Source organism: Triticum dicoccoides, chromosome 7B (assembly GCF_002162155.2).
Source record: "Triticum dicoccoides isolate Atlit2015 ecotype Zavitan chromosome 7B, WEW_v2.0, whole genome shotgun sequence".
NCBI classification, from domain to species: domain Eukaryota; kingdom Viridiplantae; phylum Streptophyta; class Magnoliopsida; order Poales; family Poaceae; genus Triticum; species Triticum dicoccoides.
In genome coordinates, this window is record NC_041393.1 from 618,096,522 (window position 1) to 618,105,693 (window position 9,172).

The following is a 9,172-nucleotide window of genomic DNA, read 5'->3' on the forward strand; positions in this document are numbered from 1 at the left end:
GTTATCGACTAGAGGGGGAGTGAATAGGCAATTTTTATCAAAGTCTTCAAAACATGGAAGTTTCAAAGACAAGCAATAGAAATGACATAATTGATATGCAGCGAAAGATAAACTACAACAAGCAAGCCATAGTCAAGTATGCAATAATGTGAACGTACAAAGACTAATAGCAGCTAGGTAGTAAGGATCGGGATGGAAGATAGTATGAAGCCAATCAACGATAGTAGTCAAGCAATGAAGTCAAACAGATAAGACAAATAGGCAATGACTTCACGAAGACAAACTCAAAGTAAAGGGAGGGAAAAGATAGAACCAGTCACTTGTTGAAGACACAAGATTTGTTGGACCAGTTCCAGTTGCTGTGACAACTGTACGTCTGGTTAGGGAGGCTGAGATTCAACTTAGAAGACCACGTCTTCACCTTATTCCCCTTGAGATAAGGACACACAGTCCTCGCCCAATCACTCTGGTAAGTCTTCAAGGTAGACTTCCGAACCTTCACAGACTTCGTTCACTGGCGATCCACAATGACTCTTGGATGCTCAGAACGCGACGCCTAACCGGCTGGAGGATACACAGTGTGTAATAAGTCTTCAGGTCACTCAAACAGAAAGACATCAGTGATGCCTAACACTCTTTAGCTCTGGGTGTTTGGGCTTTGTCCTCGCAAGGATTTCTCTCTCAAAGGCTTCGAGGTGGGTTGCTCTCAAAACGACAAAAGTCGTAAACTAACTCTGAGCAGCCACCAATTTATGGTGTAGGGGGTGGACTATTTATAGCCACAAGGCAACCCGACCTGATATGTCCGAAATGACCCTGGGTCACTAAGGAACTGACACGTGTTCCAACGGTCAGATTTCAAACACACACGGCAACTTTACTTGGGCTACAAGCAAAACTGACTCATCCAGCTCTGGATAAGATTTGCTCTCATTGTCTTTGCTCGAAGACATAGGATTTGGGTTAAGCATCACTTCAGTCACTCTGACTTTGTTCACTTGGACCCCACTTAACAGTACGGTGGTTCCTATGACTCAACAAAGAAGAAAAGGAAACAATGAAACAACTCAGTCTTCGCGCTCCATAGTCTTCACTCAATGTCTTCTCATGTCATAGTCTTCAATGTGAATATCTTCACACACCACCATTGTATTCAATGTCTTCATACATTTTTAGGGGTCATCTCCGGTAGGTCCTGCAATTCTCACAAACGCATTAGTCCCTCAACCAACTTTGTCGTCAATACTCCAAAACCAACTAGGGGTGGCACTAGATGCACTTACAGGGCTATTTATAGCCAGGAGGCAACCCGACCTGATTTGTCCAAAATGACCCTGGGTCACTAAGGAACTGACATGTGTCCAACGACCCGATTTCAAACACACGCGGCAGCTTGACTTGGGCTACAAGTAAAGTTGACTCATCCATCTCTGGATAAGATTTGCTCTCATTGTCTTCGCTCAAAGACATAGGATTTGGTTGAGCATCTCATCAGTCACTCTGACTTTGTTCACTTGGACCCCGCTTAACAATATGGTGGTTCCTATGACTCAACAAAGAAGAAAAGGAAACTACAAAACAACTATGTCTTCGCACTCCATAGTCTTCATGCGATGTCTTCTCATGTCATTGTCTTCAATGTGAATATCTTCACAAACCACCATTGTCTTCAATGTCTTCACACATTTTTACGGGTCATCTCTGGTAGGTAAACCGAATCAATATGGGACTACTACCTGTGTTATCCTACAATTCTCACAAACACATTAGTCCCTCAACCAAGTTTGTCGTCAATACTCCAAAACCAACTAGGGGTGGCACTAGATGCACTTACAATCTCCCCCTTTTTGGTGATTGATGACAAACTGGTTGAAGTTTTCAACGGGTATAAAAGTATGTGAAAGTTTAAGGATTAAGGCATTGTCTTCATAAGTAGCAAAAGGCTCCCCCTGAAGATGTGCATATAAGTAGTTTGCTTTTGAATGCAAATGCACATGGCAGGTTTTACTTTGTGGAGATCCTCTTCAACTTATGAAGACAATTCATCGTGCATATAAAGATATAACAAAGATAATGATATGCATAATGAAAAATGGACGTCTGCGGAATGACTTCATGCAGAGTTTATCATCGCATCACAGAGTAGCAGAAAAAGTAGCAGACGACCATCGAGTTTAAGTGTTACAACTCAAAGAACCAAATGTATCAAAAGACAAGAGTTGTAAATACTTCGCAAAAATAATGCAACCACCCATAAGGACCCGCTTGAAGACTATCAACTCATATACTTCTCCCCCTTTTGTTAGTAATGACCAAAAAGGTTTGAAGACATAGAGCATATACTCGTTCCCAGAAGGAGCAGATGATGGAGCAGGGTCGACGTTGGAGTTTGGTGGTGTAGAAGGGCCTGATGCAGTGTCAAGATGCAGTGCAACCATGGTCGATGAAGTGGTGTCGTCTTCTTCATTGACGACTTTCGCAACAACAATTGCAGCCGAAGATGAATGCTCAGAATCTTCAATTGAGGGAGTGCGGCGCCAGCTTGCATTTTGTGGAGGCCTGTAATCAAACTTGAAGCCCTCGATGAAGCCATCTTCGCGAAGATCGTCTTCAGGACATAGCAGCATGAGGCTCTTCCAGGACCGCCGACAGGCTTCATGGGCAACAAACGAGTTCTTGGTGGCCAGGTTCTGAATGCGATTGACATCCACCAAGAGACTTTGCATCTAACGCTTTAGCTAGTCGTGGTGCTTATCCTGCTTCTCATGTAAGGCCACAAGTAGCTCTCGGTCATTGAGTACACGAGAATGCTTCCGAGGCCTTTGGGCAATTGTACTAGCAGTGGCTTCGGTGTTGGCACGATGGGGCATACGCATATTGCCAGCCAAAGGATAATTAGGAGTTGCAGCATTGGGGACATGAATTCCTTCTATTGGTTGTGTGAAGCTTTGATAATCAACCTTATGAAGATATAGAGGCTCCTTGGCAGGCTCAGGGTAGATGGCTTCAACGGACAGATCAACCTCAGGAAGAAAGACAAGATGGTTGCATGCTGAGGGCTAATAGTCGACAGAAGAATTGAGTTTGATCAGGTGCATCACCCATGGAGCATAAAACTTCAGGCCAAATAGATCAATCCCAGATGCAGCAAGTTGTCTCATGAAGAAATCCTAGGAATTGAATCTGATGCCATTGACAATATAAAATACTAAAGTCTTCAAGGTCCCTTCAAGTTTGGCATCGGAAGAATGTCCCTTGATAGGCCATAGAGTACGCCTCAGTATATGATAGACTGTGCGTGGCAAGTACTCGAGGTCCTTGACGAAGAATTCCTTGGGCTATTCAGCATCTTGAGGCAATGGCTTCATCATACTAAGCATCTGACTCATATTGGGTTCAGGCCTTTGAAAAATACTCTGCAGTTCATTTCTGTGAAGCTGACAGCCAGGCTCATACAATTCACCTAGAGTGGGCAGGGAGGTAAGCTCGATGATGTCTTGAGCTTTGGCTTCATGGTGCACATCTCCTGTCATCCACTCAAGGATCCATGTCTTCGGATCCCTGTTGTAGCCACGAATGTGAAGAGTGGCATAGAGCTGCAGTAGAAGCTCTTCATTCTAGTGCTCTTTGTCAGTAACAAATTGCAGAAGACCAGCATCCCGAAAGCAGTCCAGTGCTTCATCAAGACAGGGCAGCCCAGCAACAGCTTCACAATCAAGATGCAGGTGAGGAAAGATTCGCTCTTGATTGTAGAGGATACAAGAGTAGTAGCTGCGCTGTTGATGGCTCCAAAATCGATCGGAAGATATCTTTGGCTTTGAGTATGGATTCTTGGCACTGTCAAAGAAGGTATTGTGTGCTCTGAAGCTGTTCATGCTGAAAGATCCTGGCGATGTAGCAGCACCTAGAAGCCTTGGCAGCCTCGGCTTTGGCTTCTGAACTTGTGGTCGCTGCACCACATGATAGTCATATTGTGGTCCGGGAGCTGTGGGAGGAACCAAAATGGGCCATCTCACTGTGACAAGCTAGCCGCGATTGTAGGCCTGTTCCATTGTGTGAGGCCTTGGAGGTGGAACAGTGGCTTCAGCATTCACAGTGGCTTCAGGCACCACATTAGCTTCAGGCTCCACATTATCTTCGGCCATGACAACGTCATTTGCGTCAGTAGCATTGTTTGTGGCAGCCTCAGTGTTTTCAACCTCCGTTCATTGCAGAATAGGTCTGGCACAATCACATTCTCCTCGAGAATGACTTGGTCTGTGGTAGGGGTGTGGCAACTCTTTCTCCTTGATTTTCATCGGCCGATGCAGCCGGAATGTCTTCAGCAGCTTTAGCTTCAGACTCAGAGACATTCGCAGTAGGGGTGGATTCAGGAAACACTTGACGTGCTACTGAGCTTTGTTGCACTTCCCCTTCTAGAATGCTCGACATGGTGACCTGGGGCCTGGGGCCTTTGCAAAGCCTGTGATATGCAGGCAACGTCTTTGGTGATGGAGTGGTCTTCACTATGTAGTTGTCGTCGTCAAGTACCAGAGTGGTGACTTGAGGTGGTGGAGTTCTGGGTGTCTCATCATCAATGGGGGTTTCTTGCTGTGAGCGCTCGGCCCATGAGTCATCTTGAGAGATTGGGGTCAATGGACGACCAATGTTGATTAGTTCACTGCTCATTGGAGTAGGCGATTATACTGACTAGGGCTCGAGCAGAGGAAGGACTTCATCATCTTCAACATTGTCTACATGACCAATGATTTCAGCTGTGATGGGGTCTGAGAGGCCGCAGCACGCTCTTTCTTTGAAGACTTTGTCTTCAACTTCTTCGTTGATGGGGCCTCATCAGAAGCATCCTTGTGCTTGCGCTTCTTGGCTTCGGCTTCAGCTGCCCTTGTATTCTTCAGCTCTGAAGCTGCTGAGGTGACCTTAGGCTTCGAGCCTGTCATGCTGGCAGGGAAGACAATGCGAGGTGCTTCCTGCTTTGGTGCTTCAGTTTGTGTCATAGCAGACTTCTTTTGTTTGGCAGCCATCCTGGGATCAACGCTAGGGCGCCCAAGAGCTTTGTGCTTCTCAGCTTCATTGTGTGCTTGAACACATTTCTGTGCGAAGTACTTCATGGGCTCTCGTGAGCCTTTAGCCTCATTGCACTTCTTGTGAAACTCTTCCTTGAGGTCATGCAGCATCTTCTTGAAGATTTGAACATCTTCCACGCTGAGCTTGGCCATGTTCTTCTTGAAGTGAGTCTTCTCATAATCAATTTTGTTCTTGAGCTCAACTATCTTCTGAGCCAAGGCCAACTCATTGTTAATGGCTCCGTGGAATATGATGCTGATGTCCACCGGAAGCTGAAGATCATCAATGCTAATGCTCCGGTCGTCGAACCACTCATCAATGAAGTTGTTAAGAATGTCAACATCAAAGAGGGGCAGATCGTTGAAGATTTCCGCCTCTTGCTTGCTCTTGATTAGCATCTCAAGGGCATCATCACCAAGATCTTCATCACTGGACAGATCAACTGTGTCATCCTCATTGCACAAAACGGCAGCAGGAGACAGTTCATGTCCAGAAATATTATTGGGCTTCTTGGCTTTCATTGTCTTCTCGGCCTTCTTAGAGACACGAGACAAATCTTCAGACTGTACACTGGGTTTAGGAGGTGCAGTGTCCAAGGGCTTCATAGTCGAAGCTTTTGGTGCGGCAAAGGGCTTTGAAGCCTTTGTCTTCTTCTTCTTCTGCGGCTTTGGTGGTGCTGGTGCTTCTTCAGAGTCAGTGTCATCAGCGGATTGATCCACAGTGGCCCGCTGAGCAGCAATGTGGGAGAGGAGGCCATCAAAGTTGTTGAAGGGGCTGATGACATTTGGATTAGCATCGCATGTGCCATCCGGCCTATGAGAAGATGGACCAGGGTTGAAGTTGATTCCAAGATTTTTCTTGTTCTTCACAGCTCACTCTTTTGCAAACCGATAGTTGCGCTTGAAGAGATTGTCTTTGCGACACCATAACATAGATGATGGGTCGGCATTCTCTGGCTTCGGTCCTCGGACCATGCATGGGTAGAAGCCTTGAGCAATGGCTTCAGACTTGGACTTGGGCTGTAGATTCCTATACAGAATATCTCCCCATGGGCGCTTGATGGCGTTCTTTTCAGCATACTCTGCAGTGATGAATCTGTACTTGAACCATTCTTCTGCCCAATATCTTCGAATCCATTGGATTCGGTCTTGCGCTGGCCATAGCTTTCCTCAGGATTTGACTTGTACATTTCATACATATCAGGAGGTAAATCCTTAGCAGTATTTCCACGGGGCTTCCTGCCACCTTTTCTTGCAGATTTCTCAGTGGCTATTATATTCAGACTGAATGGCTTCAAAACTGCGAATGGCTTCTTTTTGCTGGTCAGACAAGAACTGGCATCAGGGGAGTGAATATGACGTTGTAAGAACACTACAAATGAATCCAGACTATGAGAACCAAGGGATTCTCCCACGGACATGTACCTGTGACAGCATTATAGGTGTGAGGGATGGGGAAGAGGTCATATGCATTCTCAGAAGATTTTGAAGATAAATCAGTTTGAAGACATTGACCTCATAGTGCGAAGACATTCACTTATTTGAAGAGAGTTGGTTCCAGATTTGTACGAATCCATGAATAAGTCAAGTGAGGAATCTAACTAGTTATGAAGCATAAGTGAATATACTTGGCATGATATGAGATGCAGATGAAGACAAATCCAGATTTGGAAGTGAAGAAACCACTTTTGGTTGAAATGGACGGATTTGATGGATCAAAAAGGTAGTAAAAAGTAAGTTTTAATTACCGCTGACGAACTGCTAGACGAGGTAGAGAGAGAGAGAGGGCGAGTAGTTCAATCTCCCGCGCCCTAACTTGGCGGCAGAAGACACCTATGGCGGCGGCAGAGAGGACGAGGTCCGTGGCCGACGTGAGGACGGCGTTGAAGAAGTTGCGGTAGCTAAGCGCTTTGTCTCCGGCGTCGACGGGAACTAGCGAAGGCGCTAGGGTTTGTGCGAGGTGGCGAGGTGGAAGAAGAGATAATGACCGTGGGGTGTGAGTATTTATAAGGAAAGGGACAACACATCATAATTACGCAGGTGCCCCTGGTGGTTCACATATGAAGGACACGTGGCATGCATGCAACTTATTGGAAGTTGTTCCATGTTCCCACGCACGCCTCGATTGTCGGGTGGTCATTCCGGCTAGTATTCATGCAATAAGGATACAACATTAAAAACAGATTTAAATGTTTGTCTCTTTGTCTTCTGTTGACAAGGACTCGGAGAAAACAATCGACATGTGTCAATAGAATGCATATGATTTGGACAGATAGAATTTGAGGAAGAAGCACAGAAGAGGTTAGGGTCCGATCACATTCACTTAGATCAATAAAGATTCAAGTATGAAGACATAGCTATAAGTGAATGTTGTAGAGGACAGAACACAAATATATATATATATATATATATATACACCAACTCAACATTGCGAAGATAAACCTTGAAGTCAAATCAATGTTGAATGCAAACCAAATGCGAAGACTATGCAACCATGACGCCAAAAGAAATACTTCAATAAGATATTGGTGGTGGCGTTACCCACCGTATAGGAAGTATTAGACCCAGACATGGCGCACACTTATCGTGGCGCTCCGAAGTCAAATTCCACGTTAATGTATTCATACTTAGAGTGTATGTCTAAGTCATCAACATGCATAAGCGTTAGGATGTGTGTCCAATTACAGGACATTTAAGGAATCTAAGATATTTAGCTCACACCACAACTTGCAAAATCTTTTGTCATCCAAGGGCTTTGTGAAGATATCTGTCAATTGCTCTTCAGTGTTGACGTGAATGATATCAATATCTTCCTTCATGACATGATCTCTGAGAAAGTGATGACGGATCTGAATGTGCTTTGTCTTCGAGTGCTGAGCTGGGTTGTAGTCAATCTTGATGGCGCTTTCATTGTCGTAGTAGAGTGGCACATGCTTCAGATGGATACCATAGTCCTTGAGAGTTTGCTTCATCCATAGAAGCTGAGCGCGGCTAGATCCAGCAGCAATGTGTTCAGATTCAGCAGCGGAGAGAGATACACAGTTCTGCTTCTTTGAAGACCAACATACAAGAGATCGTCCAAGAAAGTGACATGTGCCTGATGTGGACTTGCGATCAAACTTGTCACCAGCATAATCAGCATCTGAGAATCCAACTAGATCAAACTCTGAGCCCTTTGTATACCATAATCCTAGTGTTGGCGTGTAAGCCAAATATCGAAGAATTTGCTTCACAGCTAAGTGATGTGATTCCTTTGGTGCCGCTTGGAATCGGGCACACATGCAAACGCTAAGCATTATATCTGGCCTAGATGCACATAAATATAGTAAAGAACCAATCATGGAGGAGTATACCTTTTGATCGAACTCTTTACCATTGTCGCCGGGGCCCAGATGACTTTTGGTCGGCATTGGCGTCGTGTATCCTTCGTAGTATTGCATTCCAAACTTCTTCAGGCAATCTTTGAGGTATTTTCTTGTGATATGAAGATGTCGTTGCTCTACTGACGGATTTGAAGACCGAGGAAGATAGTAGTAAGGATCAGGATGGAAGATAGTATGAAGCCAAACAACAACAGTGTTCACACAGTGAAAACAATCAGATCATGCAGGGAGGCAATGAATTCACAAAGACAAACTTTAAGTAAAGAGAGCTAAAGGATAGAACCAGTTGCTTGGAGAGGACAAGGATTTGTTGGACCAGTTCTAGTTGTTGTGACAACTATACGCCTGGTTAGGGAGGCTGAGATTCAACTCAGAAGACTGCGTCTTCACCTTATTCCCCTTGAGCTAAGGACACTTACACTAGTAGAAAACAGGGCTTTCGTTTGGGACATATAAGTCCATTAGTCCCAGTTCAGTCATGAACCGGGACTAATGTGAGCATTAGTCCCGGTTCATGCGGCAAAGGCATTACTCCCGGTTCAAATGGGATCTTTAGTCCCGGTTGGTGCCACGAACCAGGACTAAAGGGTGCGATGCCCATTAGTACCGGTTCGTGGCACGAACCGGTACTAAAGGTCTAACCTTTAGTACCGGTTCGTGCCACGAACTGGTACTAATGGGGTTTGAGGCATTAGTACCAGTTCGTGGCACGAACCGGTACTAAAG